We start from the raw sequence: 19,107 nt of genomic DNA on the forward strand, positions 1-19,107 counted from the left end.
ACGGTGTTGATTACAGTACAAGTGTCTGTAAATGATTGATTTACGATAAACATAAAATGTTCACTGTCTTCCACATTCCGTTGAAGTTCGCATGGTTGTCTCGTCTCCTCACAATTTTCCACAGTATTTCTTTCCTTCGAGACAAATAACGCAGGAACATGTTCCATTTACCGTAAATGAAATGTACGAAATGTACTCGTCATTTGAAACATGCCACAAATTACCCGCCGCCACGTAACGCAACGTAGAAAGTTTCAAAGACCAAAGATAAGTAAATAAATTTCGTACTCGTATCTTCGGGAATCTATCACACGATTCTCGAGGCGAGAAATATTCACTATTATTTGATAGCAATTTACAAAATTTTATCTCGTAAGTACGGGCTAATTATAGTCACAGAGACTCTGCAGACATAAAGGGTCGCGTAATTATAGTCACACCTTGAGAATATGCATGTACCTACCTAATTGTAGGAAGTAATTTTTTTTTTCGTTTTTATTATAAGAAGAAATTGTGAAGGAATTTTCGACAATGTGTTTTTAAGTGTTCGCAGCTTTGATATACATATTCACTTAGTACCAACCAGAAAACTTCAATTCAAATAATAGACGCAAAAATGCTGTCTCTTGTAAAAATACAACGAATGTTGAATTTGAAATTGTTAGTTATAATTTTTGTCAAATAATTCCGAAGGCATTATTTGTAAAAGAAAGTTTCTCTTGTATTTTTAACAGGAGTAAATTAAAATAAAATTAAAGTAGTTGGACTGTATTAAAAATAAAATTCTGTGGTCTGTCATATTTGTAAAAACGCTGTTATCTTCTTGTAAGAAATTTAAATAAAAATGTCATCAATTCGTCAGTCTACAGAGTAAAAACACAAACAACGCAAAAAGTGAGGTTAGATTTAAACACCTGATCCGTGATCCGTGCGTTCACAATCGACTCTTCAACGCCAACTTTGAGGAGAAATTTAAATGTGTATTATCTATTGTGCGTATCAGGACTTGTTAATCCGACTTTTCTGCTATCACTTTGAAGATAATTTTATTCACAAATAAAACCGATCAGAAATTGAAAATCTGACCATCAATTTAATTGCCACTAAAAATAAAAAATACACCTTTCGACATTTTATTGTATTAGGTTCTAACAAAACTCTTGACAGAACGAATTTAAAAGTTTCACTTGTCTACACTTAATTAAAAACAGTTTCTTTTTAGCCGTCCTAAGTTTCTGTCAAAGTGTATTTATTCTGTTGATTCTTATTTACGTCGACTGTCCCTCCATGTGGGACATAACTTCCACTGTAGGATACACTTTGAAATTTTATATAAAGTGCATATGGATTCGTAGTGTTTTGTTTGTAGTTTTCCAACACCATCCCTACAATTTTATCCTTTAAAAATGCATAATTATTTTGTAATATACATTTACCTTGTTCATCTAGACAGGTTATGTTAGTCAATAAAAACTCCCTGTTCCGACTTGTACTGACATATCTCTTGCAGATAAAAGTATTCCCAGGACATTCACGATCAAAACATTTCACTTTTGTGAGACCTAGGGTGGTAAATAAAAGTTTACTTACAGGATAGAACCTGTCACATGTACTCACTTATTGAAGGTACAAATTCACCGAGCACTTGAGCAACTACAGCAACAAATAACAACACAAGAACTTTTCTTGACATTTTGGATGATCTAAATCATCATTTGCGAACACTTCAAAGACAAATATGTTATGCGGAAAATTTAAAAACGTATAAACATGTTTTTATTTATTCTCAATAAATCAATACGTATTCGATGCAGTTATTTTGAAACTTATCGTTTGTACTGTGGACTAAAATAAGAAAAATGAGCAAAGGTCCATGATATTGCACGATGATAGTTCCCAATAAAATAAGATATAAAAGTTGTTGATATTCGTTACATGATTGATTTGACTGATTATCCAAATCAAACATATACATTCATATTTAATTTGTTTTCATTGAAAAAAACAAATCTTGATTAATGGCTGTATTTGCAAAAATTATTAGATAACATGAGTAGATGCATATCTGCGTCAGAGAAGCAAAAGTACTTTTCTTTTTCTTAGTGCTAACAGAGAGGACAGAGATTCATTTAATTTTTTTTTAATATTAGCTCTATTGTGTGCTGCTTAAGAAATACCTTTCGGAGTGCTCGGCATAATAAGTCAGATTCAGCGAGACTCGACCATATCATCTCCGTTCACGACAAAGGATCGGATTCGACCAGTATTCCAGCGTTACAAAGAACTTAAAAACTCTCACTGTATTAAATACCAACAAAATCCCATAATTGTTTGTTTTTTTAACATCAATTTACGAAAAGGGTAAATTTTTTGCTTGTGAGAAGAATTTAAAGAACTGTTCTGAGCAATAATATGAAATAATTGATTTCGTCCAAAATATTATGCAACTAGAAGAATACAAATCAAAAATAAAAGACACTAGCTCTATTACATTTTCCAAAATTTATTAACCGCTAGACTACATTAGATTTCGAATACGTAGTTACATTTCAAAAGCAACTGCACCATAGTAGAGACGGATTAGGGATAATCTCGTATCTTGGTCTTTATATTACCCAAATTACATTCCATCAGACTATGCCTGACCACTACTATCAGACGAGTCCTCACTGGTACTATCAGTGGAGTTTCCACTTGGAACTATAGTTACCTCAGAGATTGAAATACCCTCAAAGTTCCACATTGGTCCCAAAGGATTACGATTTTCTTGCTCGGACGAATTCAAAATTGTCCCTACAATCAAATTCCTTCAGATTCTTTTCAAAAAATAAACACCACGACTCACTGTTAACACCCAAACAAAGAACTTCGGTCCTGATGCGCTTCCTGTTATCGATAGTCCTCTGGATTCTCTCACATTCTACAGTCTCATGCGGGCAAGGTTTCCCGTAGCAAAATCTTCGATCTGAAAATCCAGTAGAAATTTTGAATTGTCACATGTCAATTAGGTTTTAACTGTACCGACCTTGCATTGCTTGCATCGCTTGAGCACACAGAACTGCACTCGCCACAAGAATTACAGCGACCAACACGAAGTTCTTCATTGCTTACTGCTTTTTGGCGTCGTAAAAAAAGTCAAGCTAGTTATAGGTAAGCTGGACTATTTAAATTGGTGATGAGTCACTGCTTGCTGATAAGAAATGTTGTCATATCTATTAACGCCATATTTTACATTTATTACTTTAAATTCGATACAGTACTGTCGTAAACACATGAATTTCATAGTCTAGTAAGTCTATTTGTTGTGATGAAGCCGCGCTAGTACTTTAATTTATTAACTAACCAGAAATAGTGTTCCACCCATTTTATTCATACTCTTCAGATAATTACTTGATGCGCTCTGATTAATCACACTTTTCTGCATTTGTCCCTCCCACAGGCGACCTGTTGCGTTAGTTTCTTACACGAAAGTAGTACAGTTGGCTGCCATTTGCGTAAAGCAAAAAACCGTGCATAAATTGTTGTTTGTTTTTGTTTACTCTTGGGGTTTAGAGTTGCTTCGCAGAAAGCATTTTCATTTTTGTCTGGTGCGCAAACCACTCTTGCAGCAGAGCAAAATCAACAATATTATTATCAAATCAACGACTTCGGTAGTTTGTTGTTAGCTTCTGACTGGTTTTTAATATTTGTTTATTATTGTTGCTAACTGATCTATTCCAAGAATTGGTGTTTTTTTTTGGACAGTATTGAATTTTAAAATATGTTATTTGACATAACTTAATTAAGATTTGTTAAAAAAAAAGAAGTCAATAACTTAGCGCTTCTAAGAATTTTAGCGTAGTAAACAACAAATGCAAGAAATTTGCATTATAATTAAATCGGACTGTTCTGTCTTTCTCTTTCGGTACCTTGAAAGGCTATTTATTTTCATTCTTTTTGTGTGTTGTATAATTCAACAGTATGTTTGCAAACTGTGATTAATAAAAATGAGCGGTGACGTAAAAAATTTTTTAATTTAGAAAACAAATAAAAATGCAGGTATGTTGAATGTAGTGAAGGATCAACATCCTTACGGCACCATAAAAAAACGTTATGTATTTTAAGAAGGAAAGAAGTGAATATTGTGTTGGAAGGAAAATATCCTAGATAATATCCTACGTACCGAGAGCTATAGCCAGGTGTCAAGCGTTCCTGCTTACCGTTCGGAAGGCACGGGTTCGAATCCCAGGGGTGCAGGATGCTCTTGGTTGGAGTTTTTTCTATTTCTTCAATCTTTAACTATTTCACAGCGAGTACTGGAGCAGGAATACCCCCAAACAGGATTCGCAAGATTCCATTACGGGCGGATATCCTGCAAAGCAAAGTGCGTCAGACCCGTAAGTGTCTAAGACCTGCTTTGCTAGGATGTTGCAGGATTGATAAATTGGGCCAAGTACAAAGTAGTAGTAGTACTACTTTTCATCATTTGATACGATGGTGTCTTTCACGTAATTTTGGGTATGAGAAAATTATCTGTTGAATGAAGCTGAAATGTCCGAACGCTGATCAACAACATCTAAGTAAGTCATTTTGGATCCAGTGGCAACTGTGGACAAAACTTGGACCCATCATGGCGATCCAGAAAGAAAACAATGGTCAAAGAAATGGAAACAGTCTGGTTCTTTCGCTTAAAGAAATTTTGTGTTCAGAAGTCTGTCATGGAAGAAAGTTAAAGTGACAGGAATCACTACATTTGTAACTAAGCTTCATGGGAATATTTTTACAGTTCCCAAAAGTGTCTTCTTCTGCTAGACAATGCCCCTGATGACCAGTCCTCCGTGTTTACCGGATTTAGTAAATTATTTCCACAAAAAATATTTGAAAAGGAAGACGTTTTCTTCAACTATTATCAGCCAGAATCTCCAAAGAGGGAGTGGAGATGGAGGACGAAAAGCTGTAACAACAACTTTTTGGGATTCTAATGGAGTAATGGAGTACTTTTGATTGGCTAGTTTTCAACAAAATTGAAACGAGATGTTTTCTTCCATCAGGATATTGATTCGGGTCCCTCAACAAAGTGAATTAGTGTCTTAAGATGACTCTTTTGTATCTTCAGTAAGTATTTTTTGGGAAAATATTTTTCTCGAAATGAATTGATTTGTATTTCCGCTGTAAAAAGTGTTTGTAAAAATTATTCACTTTTTATCTGTAACGTGTACATAATTTGTCTCAATATTTTATACATATTTTTTTATACATTATTGACATACAGACTATTAAACAAAACCAGGCACATAATGTAAAAAACATAACAAGTGTGCGTCACCGTTTTGTTTTATTGTCGTTTTTATCAATTATTTTTTTATCAATGAAGGCCACAAACAGCTGAAATTTATTTTTAACACGGTTTTGTTGATTAGATATTTCCACCTAGCTAAAAAAAACTATGAAAATATGTAGTTTACTAGCGCTACTATCAGTGCATAGGATATCTTGGTATTAAAGTAGTTAGTTTTTTTATTTTTTCCAGTATCTATTTTTAAATTTGAGATTTTTAACGCCCTACCAAATTTTTTAAACAGTGATGTTTGATTATCAAAAATAATTTTGTCCATGATTTAAGTTGCATCATAATTTACCTCTCCACACGATTTCAGATAAAGATTCATTTTCCAAGCAACTCGCTCAGGAATGTAGGAAACGCGTCTCCTTCAAAACTGTCGTCGATTTTTGTACTTTCTTAATTACACCCATAAATCCAAGACAACTAAAGGAAAACCATTCCTACCAGTTCCACTCGAGCTTGTCCCAGCAACATGTCCAACTTTCTTCACCAGCTTCCTCAACATTTCTATTTTGAAGACAAGTCAATAGGAAATGTTTTTTACCCAAAAGGATATTTTTAGATCCGCCGCAGAATGCGCCCAAGAATGTGCCACAACTTATTTAAATTACGTCACTTATCTAAGGCAAGATAATCCACTTTCTCCGCCAAGTAAACTGCCTAATGGTGACAAACTGACCATTAAGCCTGTCGGATAGATTTTTAATGTCACTTTGGAAACCCGACACCAGAACCTTGATATTTGTTATCATTTTTTTTTATAATTGGACCAGATAAATTGGACAAGAATTGATCACGGGGAAAATTGAGAGCGAGTTTGCTGAAGTATAATGTACCGCAATGTCACGAACGCATTGTTTAAACATTTATAATATTTTCCTGAGAAGTAAATATCTCCGAACGTGTCCAACAATAATGACCGGTTGTTAATAAATTACGGTAAATCAAACTGCTCACACAGAACGCCAAGCAATAAATCCAGTAATTCCCAATTGTAATTGTAACATACAGTATAAAATGTACTTTCCTTGTTGTTTTCTTGGAATGCGAAATTTTTCTAGAGCAAAATTGTTGCGAGAAATGTCGAGGCTTGGACAGCACCGCTGGGGCGCGTTTTGACAGAAACCTTCCAAAACCGAGAGAAATGTATCTAACCTGTGGTAATATTTTATTTACGACGCGGACGTAATATCCGAATATATTTTACGCCGCTTTGAGAAATTTTCCTCCGTTTGCTTAAATGGATAGTCGTGTGAAAAATTTTCCAGCGGGAGACAAAGCGAAGATGCTCCGAAAAAGGTAACGCGGCGAGCGCTTTGTAAAAACACCAAAAGCTGAAGAAGTTGACCGACGAAGGTCGAAACGTTAAAGGGAAAATCATGTGGCGGCTGGGAATTGTGCATTTTTCTTGGACGCTAATATGAGGATTTAAAATACCATTCGGTTGAAATATTGCAGGTGGAGTTGTTTTTGCGCGTGCAAAAAATTGACAACACTTTTGATTTATAAATTCTATCCGTCTAGCTTGTAAATAATGGGAAGAGTAAGTCGGCAGAAGCAAAAAATCCTTCGTTTTGCGATTCATCTCTTTTAGCAATTAATTCAAGCGGAGTTGGAATAATTTACTGCGGCCAAACACCACGGGAAAAGCGATTTTTTCTGTTTTGGACCAAAAATTACATAAGTGCTGGAGATATGTCAAAAATGCCACCTGTAATTCCGGATGTTGGGCTCTATCAGCAAACATTATTTTTACGATCTATAAAACTGGCGAAAAGGTGATAGCACATTGATTTTTGAGGCGCTTTAAAAATGTCTGAGACTTGAACTTGGCAGCTTTATTGATTGAATTTTGTTTTCTCTTTAGACTGATTTAACTGGAATTCAAGTAGAGAATAATTAAACGAGACTGGGTCAAAGCTTGTTTTGTTTTTCCTCTATTCTGATGATCAGGAGATTGTTGGTGGCGATAGATCAAGGCAAAACAAACTATATTTTTCGGATTCCTTTGGTCTAATTAACAGGAAACTATTTCTAATATTTGTACAGTGGTTTTAAGTAGCAGCTACAAGAATGTACAAAATGTCGTTTCGGTTTGTACAGACACACGTTCAAAACGTTTACAAAAAATTAGTTTTAAATTATAAAAAGGTTAATCGATAACAGATTGCTAATTCATAAAATTAATTAAAATAATATAAATATTCATATCGGATACTGTTGGAAAAATAAAATAACAACATATTTATTTTAATATTAAACCAGTACACTCTCGAGATTTTTTTATTTTGTCGTTTTTTAGCAGTCTTTTTTCTCTATTTTCATATCCAGATTTCTATTTAATTATTCCATATTTATTAATAACACTCAGTGTGAGATCCTTATACATATTCAATATTCCAGTCCTGCTCTCCATTCTACTTAGTTGCCACACTATTCAGCATTTGTTTTTATTTCTTCATGTTCTACAACTTTTTTTATATAGTTTTACCTTAAATTTATTTTTTTGTTCTTCACATTTTTCAATGCTCTAACAGTATACATATTTAATATTATTTCATATTGTTTTTTTTTTTAATGTAGGTACTGCTGCAGGTACTACGGACTTATGTATGTATTTAAAAAAAATATATATTTTACAATATTGCGCGTTCAAATGAAATCCTGGGCTGGGGAGGCGTTGGAAACCGTCAGTTGTTGTGCTTTTGTAAAGCGTAGATTAATGGGAGCATGTTGACAGCTAACCTAAAATTTAGAGCCAAAAAATCTTTCTTTGTAATTTTTTACATTAAAATTAGAATAACTTAACGATTCTCATTCTCGAAGCAAATATCTAAGGGCACCCTTTGCTGAAAACAAACATGTTCAATTAAGTCTCGATTAAACATAAACAAATATCATTCGTGTCGAACAGCGGGAAATTCAAACTTTACACTGTTCTAAACGGTTTAATTTTTCCAACGCCTACTCAGCCCAGGATTTCATTTGAACGCGCGATATAATGTCCTTGAATTCTTGTTGTTTATTTCTTGGTCCTTAGCCCCCTGTTTTTTAGGACATAAATCTTTCTCCACCATATTTTTTCCAGTAACCCTTTCATATTCTTTGATGTTTTGTTTTTCATGGGAAGAGTTTTTGTAAAAAGAATTTTTCTATTTTTGATTTAAAAATTTCAAAATTTACTCAACCATACTCAAAAATATCTTGTCAACGATTCAACGAATTTCACTCAAATTTTCTGATCGAATAAAGAGAAAGTAATGAAGCAAAAAGAAGAGTGAAAAATGTTCGCAAAAAAAAACCTTCACTGGGTAATAGGTATTTCTCTATTTCCGGATTATTTTCGTTTTAAAAATCTTCTACTCTCTTAAAAAAAGAAATCCCCAATTCTCTTCTTTATCTTTACCTTCAGATTCGGATTATTTCTGTTCGTTTTCTTTTTTGCTACACATCTATTAGTGCTTCTCATTTATTCCATCAGCTTATTTATAATAAATTATTTTTTCTTTCTGTTGCAAAAGCGCTACTTTTTCTTTGTTGTCTTCTTGATCTACATTAGCAAAATCACATTTTTCTTCAAAACATTGTATTTTGTTCTGCTATAGTCGGCGCGGCGCACAAAACTCAAATTTGGCTTTTCATGACGTCGGTACGAACTGTCACGTGAATACCTCGTGACTACTCCACTGGTTCGCCGCGCCAACTATAGTTCTTTCTTGTCACCTTAAATGTCAGCACGGGGATCCACCGGACGGAGTGCGAACGAGAGGACGAGACAAAGATAGCGAAAAGAAGCGAAAAGTGGGGATAGTTGGAAAAGGAGAGTGATGTACTGAGGCCGCAAATAAAGTGAAATTAGAAAATCGGGTGTTTCTGTCCATTTTTAGACATTAAGTTAACATCAGAAGTGGGATTTGCACACGCTGCTTTGAGCCGTGTAGTGAGCAAAAAAAAAAAAAAAAACAAAACTTGGGCGGGTGCGTATGGTGCAATATTGTGCAACAGATAAACAATGCCCAAGGGTGCTGCCGGTTCATCCCCGGAGCGGTCCCGTTCGCGGGAACGCTATAGACGTCGCAGTAGCCACCCGGAGTCATCTCCTGATCGAGCTCGTCGGCGTAGACGATCTGAGCGAACGAGGAGTCACCACCACTCAAAGGGACGGTCCCCTAGTCACGGTTCTTCGCAGACGAACAGGAGCAGGAGCAGGTCGCGACGACGATGGCGTCGTTTGGAACGGCAAAGGCGTCCTTCTCATCGAGAAAGGGCCCCAGAACAACTGCTCGAGTCCCCGGTGGCGAGTACCCGTGGTTCCGTGGCTGAAATGAGCGCCGCAATTGTTTCAGGAATTGAGTCATTAGTAGGTCAAATAAGGCCTGGGGTGAGTAATGTATCCACAGTCGCGAATATCATCGAGGAATTTAATCCCATGAATAAGAACGTGGACGAGTGGATCAACGCCGTAGACGAATTTGCGACCATTTACGGATGGGACGACAAAACTATTTCCCATTTAGCATTATCCAAATTACGCGGTCCGGCCGCCGTCTGGTACAGAGGGTTGCCAACCCGATTATTTACGTGGACGGATTGGTGTCAAATGCTGCGTAGTAATTTCAAACCGAAGCGCAACTTGCATCATGCGTTAAAAACAATGATGGCTTGTGTCGCTGACGAGGGTGCATCGTTATGCGAGTATGTTTATAAGAAACTGGCGCTTATATATAAATTAAAACTCCCTCTAACGGGCGCAGATCAAGTAAATCTAATATTGGGCGGCATTCAAAACGAACAAATCATATTCTCAGTGGAAACGGCAGGTGTCACCGATCCTCATGATTTAGCGCGTCATTTCAGAAACCTAGATGAAAAACGTACCGAAACCCCTAGCAGATATAAAATTAATAAAACAATATCTAAACTAACTGATAACATTCGGCCGGCGACACCCAAGACGGCTATAACTACCACGGCCACAGTTAGTAATGTAAACGCGCCAACTATAAATAGACACACTGATTCACGCCGATTCCCGCTAATTTGTTACATATGCCACAAATCCGGACATATTCGCCGGAATTGTCCGGAAAGGTCCACTTCGGCTAACCAAATGAAATCCAAGTCACCGTTGGCTTTAGAATATAAAAATGTTAATTTCATCGCCAATTGTCGTCCGAACGATAAGTATTTTAAAACAATAACCATTAAGCAGGTTCCGCTTAAATGTTTTATCGATTTTGGGTCAGAATGTTCACTCATCGCAAGGTCAAGTGCTCAAAAATTAAAACTAAAGTTTACAGCCCTTTGCACTCCAATTGTATTATCCACCCTGAGTGACGGTCAAGTAAGACCTCTAGCCTCCGTAAACGCCGATATTGAAATTGATGGGATTGCGAAAAATATCGATTTGTTTGTGGTTGAGAAATGCGTCCTTGACGTAGATATTTTAATTGGGCAAAACTTTACTGAATCAGCTGATATTAAGGTGGTTAAGACTGGGAGCGAGTTACAATTCTTCCAGGATCATGAGTTACATGTGGGCTTTATTAATGAATGCGCTGTCAATGTGGGTGTGGACGATTCGGAGTGCGTGGCGAATCTTTTACAATTATTAGATGAATACAAAACGTGCATTGCCACAAATCTTACAGAAGTGGGTAAAGCACAAACGACTGAAATGAAAATCGAACTAACAACCACGCGCCCGGTTACCTGTAGGCCACGCCGATTTGCTGATGCCGAAAGGCAAGAGGTGCGTGACATTGTTGAGCAATTGTTACGTAATGGAGTAATTCGGGAATCCAACTCGGCTTATTCGAGCCCGGTACTCCTGGTAGGTAAGAAAACGGGAGAGAAACGCCTATGCGTGGACTATAGGGCCTTAAATAAAATCACAATCAAAGACAGGTACCCTCTTCCCCTAATAGAGGATCAATTACGTCGTCTATCAGGTTTCTGTTATTTCACAAGTCTAGATCTCTTCGCGGGTTACCATCAAATTCCAATGTCCGCAGAATCTATTTCGTTCACCGCTTTCGTCACTCAGGACGGACAGTATGAATTTCTGCGAATGCCTTTTGGCCTCTGCAATGGGGCAGCTGTTTTCCAACGAATGATCAACAACGTATTGGGTCAATTACGATTCACGAAAGTATTGTGTTACCTGGATGATATTTTGATACCCGCTATTTCGCCAACACAATCATTGGAAATCTTACGTGAAGTACTTACTCTCTTTCAAAAAACTGGATTGACGCTTAAATTGTCCAAATGCTTTTTCTTAAAAACAAAATTAGAATATTTGGGTTATGAAATTAGCCAATCCAACATCCAACCGTCGACTAACAAAATAAAGGCAGTGAGCAATTTTCCGACGCCTAAAAACGTCCATCAGGTACGCCAGTATTTAGGACTCACTGGTTATTTCCGAAAATTCATTAAAGATTACGCGAAAAAGGCGAAGCCATTGAGCATATTGTTACAAAAAAATGCTGCTTGGACATGGGGTAAAGACCAAGACTACGCTTTTACCAAACTAAAACAAAGCTTGACCACGAAACCGGTACTCACGTTATTCGACCCGGAATTAAAAATCAGGGTATATAGCGATGCTAGTCGTATAGGGCTGGGCGGTATTTTGGCACAGGTTGATCAAAACCAAGAGAAAGTGGTGGCATATTTTAGCAGATGTACTACCAATTGCGAGCAAAAATACCACTCATTCGAGTTGGAAACGCTAGCAATTGTGGAAGCCGTGAAAAGGTTCCGGCAATACCTATGGGGTCGATCGTTCGAAATTGTTACTGACTGCGCGGCAGTGCGACATACGTTCGCCAAAAGTGAAATGAATGCGCGCGTAGGGCGGTGGATTTTGGAGTTGGGACAGTACAATTATGAAATCATCCACCGAAATAATCAACAAATGCGCCATGTTGACGCGTTAAGCCGAAATCCACCCCACCTTGAATATGGCGTTCATTTGACGACAATCAGTGAGGAGGATTGGATGTTGGCGGCCCAGTTAGGTGACAAAAAGATTGCTACTATTAAAACCATATTAGAAACGGGAGATAGGGATAATAACAAAAATATTTTCAATGACTACGCATTAAAAGGGGGTAAGGTACATAAAGTAACGGCATACGGGTTACGGTGGGTAGTGCCGGAAGTAGCAAGGTTTCAAATTCTGAAAATGGCCCATGATGACTCGGGACACTTCGCCTTCCCGAAAACATACGAAATAATAGCTAGTAAGTTCTGGTTCCCGCACATGCGAAGGTTTATAAATAAGTATGTCAGCAATTGCTTGAATTGCATTTATTTCAAAATACCGCATGGCAAGAAACCAGGCTTTTTACACCCCATAAAGAAAATACCGAAGCCGTTCCACACAATTCATTTAGACCATTTAGGGCCGTTCATTAAAACCAAATCGGGTAAAACCCATTTACTAGTTATTATCGATGCGTTCACAAAATTTCTTTTAATCTACCCGGTGAAAAATACGAGCGCCCGATGGGTGATCAGGTCACTCAAAAATATGTTTCAGATTTTCGGTGTCCCCAAACGAATGATTAGCGACCAAGGGACGGCGTTTACGTCCAGAAAGTTTGAAAACTTTGTAAAAGAGATTGGGTCTTCGCATCACCTGAACGCTGTGGCTCTCCCACGTGGTAACGGCCAGGTCGAGCGTTATAATGGTGTGTTGTTGGAATCTCTGGCCACTATGGGAGCGAATGATACTGATGATCGCTGGGATGAAAATGTAAGCAACATCCAAGTGGGGATCAACGGGACCATCAATAGGGCCATAGGCGTAACACCAAGCCAGGCGTTGATGGGCTTCCGAGTGGTATCAAATGGCATGTTGGACGGCGAGGACGGGGCGACGGTCAACGTCGAGGAAGTCCGCAATCGAATGATTCAGTTAGCACAAAAAACGCAGCACCAACAGCAGCAATATTTTGACAGCAAACGCAAGGCCGGAAAAACATATGCAGTAGGAGATTTGGTCCTAATCAAAGTAACAAGTACGGCTGCGACCGGCACGAGCAGGAAGTTGCTGCCAAAATGGCGAGGGCCATTCAGGGTGGTAGGAATTCTAGATAACGACAGGTATGAAATTCACGATATTCCGGGAGCAACGCGAGCCCAGAAAGCGTATAGGGGAATTGCCGGGATCGAGAATATGCGACCTTGGATCCATTTAGGACATGACGGATCCTAGAGGAAGGTGGCTTATTGTGGCTGTCAACCCATAGTTTTAGGATAAGTAAGGTATTTATGTAATAGGATACGGAGCAATGCAGACGTTAGTCTGGTACTTTGCTGGTAAGATCGGAACTACTGCTGGCAAACGTTTGTCAGGTACTTTAGTTTCGAGGGAGAGACTAATTGCAGGCGGAATCTGGTACTTTTAGTTTCGGGAAGGAAACTAACTGCAGATGGTTGACTGTCCTGGTACTTTTAGTCTCTGGCTTGGCTAACTGCAGATAGCTGGTACTTTTGGTTTAGTTGAAGCCGAGGCAGAGGCTGACCAATTGCAGATTGTCTGGTACTTTTAGCCAAGGTTGCGCCAGGGGCCCCTAACCCTAGTTCATAAGTTAGCTTTAAATAATGCGATCGCTTAATTTGTTTTTTTTATTTGCCTCGTGAATTGTTATGTACGGTAGTTCCGCAGCCGTTATTTTAGCCAGCAGAGCAGCGGCAGTCACTCTCCAGAATTTTTATTTATGCCCTCCGTAGAGCTATCAGGTACTAATTGAACTGATCGCTTTCAGAAAAAAAGTCGTACTGGTCCGGAGCATGAGTGAGGACACTCCAAATGTCAGGAAAGGCCGTGTCAGCACGGGGATCCACCGGACGGAGTGCGAACGAGAGGACGAGACAAAGATAGCGAAAAGAAGCGAAAAGTGGGGATAGTTGGAAAAGGAGAGTGATGTACTGAGGCCGCAAATAAAGTGAAATTAGAAAATCGGGTGTTTCTGTCCATTTTTAGACATTAAGTTAACATAAACGGAATTATTTTGCCCATTTTTTTGTAATTACGTAACCGATAAATTTTTCATTTTTCATTCTTAAACATTTAAAAAATTATCTCCGAAATATTTATTCAGTAATATATTAACAATAATGGATTTTCTTTTTAACAGTCGAGAAATTATTTTCAGAGTTTTAAATCTCTAATGTTTTTCCATTTAATTTTTCACATTCGCTTTTACAAATTACATAACTGGCCAATTTAAATTCGTCATTTTCTTTTTCCCTCTTTTTGCCGAATACTGCAGTACCTTCCCAACCGTTCATTATCTTATATTCTTAATTCCTGTGTTTATTTCTTCCTTTCCGGCTGTTGTTAGTGTTCTCTTCTCAGCTCACCAGGAGCACGTTTCTTCTTGTTTTTGCTTTTTTTAAGTCATATTAAACGCATCCACGGTCTTCCAAAATAAGGAAAAAAATGCAGGGATTTGTAAAATTACCCGAACCTAATCAGAGTCCTAATCATATAATGCAGTATACAGTGTGGAAACTACTTATGGAATAAATTCAGTAATTTCAAAAGTAATGACATTTGTCAAAAACGCTGAAAAAGGTCAATTTTTGTTTCTCATAATGCTTATTTTAAGTTGCTTCATTTGTTCATGACGTTATTCATTTTTGAGCTATGACGTCATCACCAATTTTTTTAAATGACAACCCCAACTTTTTTTCTTCTCTCTCTGATAGATCTTCCCACTACCTAAACGTTGAATAAAAAAAATTGGTACTTTACATAACAATTTTTTTGAGAAAATGACAAAATTTTACTTCAAAAATTTAATTTAATTTTTAATGTAAAAATTTTAATTGAGCTCTTGAGCTCAAACAATAACAAACAGACATCTAAGATTAACAATAAAATTTAATGTGAATGTTGAAATTGTCCCCCGCCAACCATTTGCCACTCACCGACACTTTGTACACAGCGCTCAATAATGTCGGGGCCTATTTGCTCCATCTCAGCGCGAATTCTCTGCCTTAAATCTTCTAAATTGTTTGGTCTATTAAAATAAATCTTCTATTTTAAATAAACCCGTACAAAAGAATTTTTACGTTAAAAATTAAATAAAATTTGTCATTTTCTCAAAAAAGTTATTTTCATTCGTTGTTTAGCTAGTAAGAAGGGCTATCGGAAAGAGAAGAAAAAAGTGGGGGTTGTCATTTCAAAAAATTGATGATGACACGTCATAGCTCAAAAATTAATGACGTCATGAACAAATGAAGCAACTTAAAATAAGCACTATAAGAAATAAAAATTGACCTGTTTCAGCGTTTTCAACAAGTGTCATTAGTTTTGAAATTACGGAATTTATTCCATAAGTAGTTTCCACACTGTATAGTTCTTTCTTTTTAACAAATTTGTGCACATCGCTACATAAGTGTCTTCTTTCTTTCTCAATTTATTGTTAGCGTTTAATTCAGTTATTAAGTTGTGTATCATATATCACCTGATATCCCAGTTGATAACTATCTTGATGAGTGGTTCAATTTAGAAAAATCATCACCGTAAATAATCCTAGAAATTGAAATACGAGTACAATTTGCGCCACACACGCAACCCGAGGAAAAGTTTATAAAAGTATTAATCCACATACTTACACATGTTGAAACTAATTGCTTCTAAAAATATCTCCTTTACGATCACTACCTGATGTCCATTATTTATGATAATTGTTACAATAGAACGCTTTTGAGAAGTGCAATACCGGAACAAACACAAGCATTACGTTTGATTTTACGACCGCAACTCTTGCTACCATAAAATATTTCTTCTTAATAAAAATGATTAGAAACAGTTTTCTTCAATTCGACAGACCGGTTAGCACGCCTGACCTCTAGAAAAGCGCAGTTGAAAAAATCCAAATCATTGCACAAAATTGCCCAAACAAGGTCCGCATCATTATTATGTCAAACTCGACATGCATTAATTTCAGCCAGGTAATGAATTATTTATAACAAAAGTGAAGCAAATCGATTATGACTTGTTAAAAAGTCTCGGCTGGTGAACTCAGGTGGAGCAGACAGAGAAGGACCTGCTCGAAATAGTAAATCGTCCTGAGAAAAAAGTCAAGGATGTGTGAGGTGTGTCGGAAAAAATCCCTCTTTCTCTATTAATTGAGTGGCACAATCAGTGTATCAATTTAATTTGCCATATTTGGTTTTAAGTTTAGTTCGTGTTGGCCTTTTTGCCGGATCACACTCGACAAGAATACGGCAGAAGGAAAGTATTTACGTGGTATGTGATGCACGTCAGGAAGGCAGCACGTGTGTCACTCACGATTTTGCCACTGTAATTACACGGCGGCGGCGGTTTATGTGAAAGCTCGTTGACCTGCGAGTTAATATGTTGATGTGGTCGTAAATCAAATTTGGTTTCGTCAAAAAAGCACACTGATCGTATCGGGGGAAGGAGGAGTTTGTGGGTTTTGTGTGCACTGATGGTGTTATTAGTCTGGCGGAGGTGAGCTTGCTAAGTGATTTTAACGAGAGAAATGAATATGCATGGAGTTTTTCGACGTCCAAATGAGCTTTAATCGATCCAAGTGGTGTGAAGGTGCGAGAAATGGATAGAATTGTGTTGAATTTGTACAGTTAGGTATTTTCAGTTCATCCATCTGTGAGTTTACAATGTTTGTCGTATCTTTACGTGGCTACTTCTGCAGCTCTGCATCGACGTTCCTTAAACTTAGCAACACAATGAAAATTTGGAAGTGACACACAGCACAGCTGATTGTTTCTCGCTCGCTCGGCTAAACTCGGCTCCCCCGAACTTACTCGAATGAGCCTTTCATCTCGGAGCGTGACGACGGTACTGTGTGTCGCGTGACGGTTAAAAACCAGTTTACTTCCCGGGAATAATAATGTATGAGGTGCGCCTAAAGAAGTTTTCACCACTTCAAAAAAACATTTTTCTTTCTATCCCCCACCCCTTTCTTTATCCATTCTGTCCCTCCTGTTCCATATCTCTTTCATCCATCTCCTTTCCGTCTTCTTTCAGTAGTTCTCCCTGTTCCTTTCTCTCCCTCTCTCATTTCGCTACATCCATTCCACATGTGCTCGATTGTCTCTCTCTCTCCTCATAGCACATTCTGTACCTTCTTTCCTCTCCTTCTGACCAATACCTGTTTTCTATCTTCCCGTTCCCACATATAAATGTCATTTTTCTCTCTCTTGCACTCTCTCTCCCCAGGTACTCCGGAATTTCCTCTGTCATACACCTCTCATACTCCCTGTTGTATCTGGATTCTTTGATTTCCTCCCTTCTTTCTTGCTTGTCTGTGTCTTTGTCCCTTTCATTCAGTTCTACATTCATCCATCTCCACTGGCATACCCGTTTCTCTGGTGGTAATTCTATCTCTCTTTCTTCTCCGTGTTCTTTTTCTTTTCTCTCCAGCATACCGTCAGTATCCTGTACTCTTCCCTCCCAGAATATTTTGGGAAATATAATCTTTGACATATCTGTCTGAATATAGAGCGTGAAACTTTCAAAGAGAAATATTTAACGGTGCGAGGATCTGCAAATACAGGGTGACTTTGAAAGTTGTGCAGATATTTTAACCAGTGGTAGAACACCACAATAGGTAACGATTGAGCCAATAATGCCTGATACAAATGTTGATGTTTTTCAAGAAAAAGGGACTAAACATTTTTCAAAAAAAGTTTGGGAGCCGCTGAATTTTATGAAAAAAATTTGTCAAAAAAATCAGAGTAGACTTTTTTTTGTTGTCATTTAATTCAAAATTAAGTCACTTTGACAAAAACCTCAATTTTAACCTCAATTTAAATCATACCAACGTGAAGAAAACCGATGTGGTTTTGATCTATGGCGAAGCCCGTCGACATTCAGACGACAAATCTACAGTGAAAAGTTTCCTCAAAGGATACTTCCCAGTGCAGGAACTTTTGTAAACGTTGTGCAGCATCTTCGCGATTTCGGGCGTTTCGAAATGAATAAACGCGACCTTGGCCGCCAACGGGAAGATCGCATTTTAGTTGCAGAAGAGGAAATTCTTCACGAAATTGACTCGGTGTCTCGCTGCAAGTTCAAAACGCCGCTCAGGAAATTCGTCAAAACAGAGATTCATGATTGAAATTAAAAAAAATTAACGATAAAAACGAACATAACCTCGAATGACTTGACATTTTAGGTTGGTCGTACTTCACAATTGCCCGCCAAATTTGAAATATCTCAGCGTTTCCCAAACAAAGTGATTCCTTTTGTTTCTCTTGTAAACCATTAAGATTTGTATGAGACAAGTTGGGTTATTTTGCCTTCTTTTAACACGTACTACCTCTGGTTAAAATATGTGCACAACTTTCAAAATCAGAGTGTATATCCTTCAAACCATTCTTTCAATCTTCCAAAATTATCATTACAGCAAACATGTTTTGGAAGACCGAAACAAACACACTAAAGTCAATTCAAAAATCAAAAAACCACCAATGTCGCATTTTGCTCGATAATTACTATCGGCAACCCTGTCTAGGTAAAATTTGGTGAGAATTGTAATTTTGAGGTTAAATGTTTATTAAGAGTCTTGTTTTCTGGGCATGTTTAAGTAAAAATAATAAGAATCAATAAATAAATGAAACTTGCTGCTAATAAAACAATATGAACGAAATATTTTGAATCAAATAAATGTCATAATTTATAGTCAGAGTCACCAACATAGTATGAAAAAATATCTACCTAGGGTTTTTTAAATTCTACCAACCTAAAGCAACAGGTGGTGGTTTTTTAATTT

At 37.4% G+C, this 19,107-nt stretch overlaps 3 long non-coding RNA genes across 3 annotated transcripts; 1 reads left to right on the forward strand and 2 right to left on the reverse strand.

The window, feature by feature from the left end:
- Nucleotides 1-1,119: 1,119 nt before the first annotated feature.
- Nucleotides 1,120-1,802, reverse strand: LOC138130217 (uncharacterized). Its single transcript, XR_011159526.1, has 3 exons — nt 1,618-1,802; nt 1,437-1,562; nt 1,120-1,385 (listed from the first exon to the last, which is right to left on the reverse strand). It is a non-coding gene; the product is annotated as an uncharacterized lncRNA (long non-coding RNA).
- A 681-nt stretch (nt 1,803-2,483) lies between these two features.
- Nucleotides 2,484-3,179, reverse strand: LOC138141395 (uncharacterized). Its single transcript, XR_011163134.1, has 3 exons — nt 3,026-3,179; nt 2,846-2,965; nt 2,484-2,793 (listed from the first exon to the last, which is right to left on the reverse strand). It is a non-coding gene; the product is annotated as an uncharacterized lncRNA (long non-coding RNA).
- A 5,879-nt stretch (nt 3,180-9,058) lies between these two features.
- On the forward strand, nt 9,059-14,297 carry LOC138131374 (uncharacterized). The gene is made up of 2 exons (XR_011159796.1): nt 9,059-13,600; nt 14,104-14,297. It is a non-coding gene; the product is annotated as an uncharacterized lncRNA (long non-coding RNA).
- Nucleotides 14,298-19,107: the final 4,810 nt, after the last annotated feature.

Source organism: Tenebrio molitor, chromosome 1 (assembly GCF_963966145.1).
Source record: "Tenebrio molitor chromosome 1, icTenMoli1.1, whole genome shotgun sequence".
NCBI lineage: Eukaryota > Metazoa > Arthropoda > Insecta > Coleoptera > Tenebrionidae > Tenebrio > Tenebrio molitor.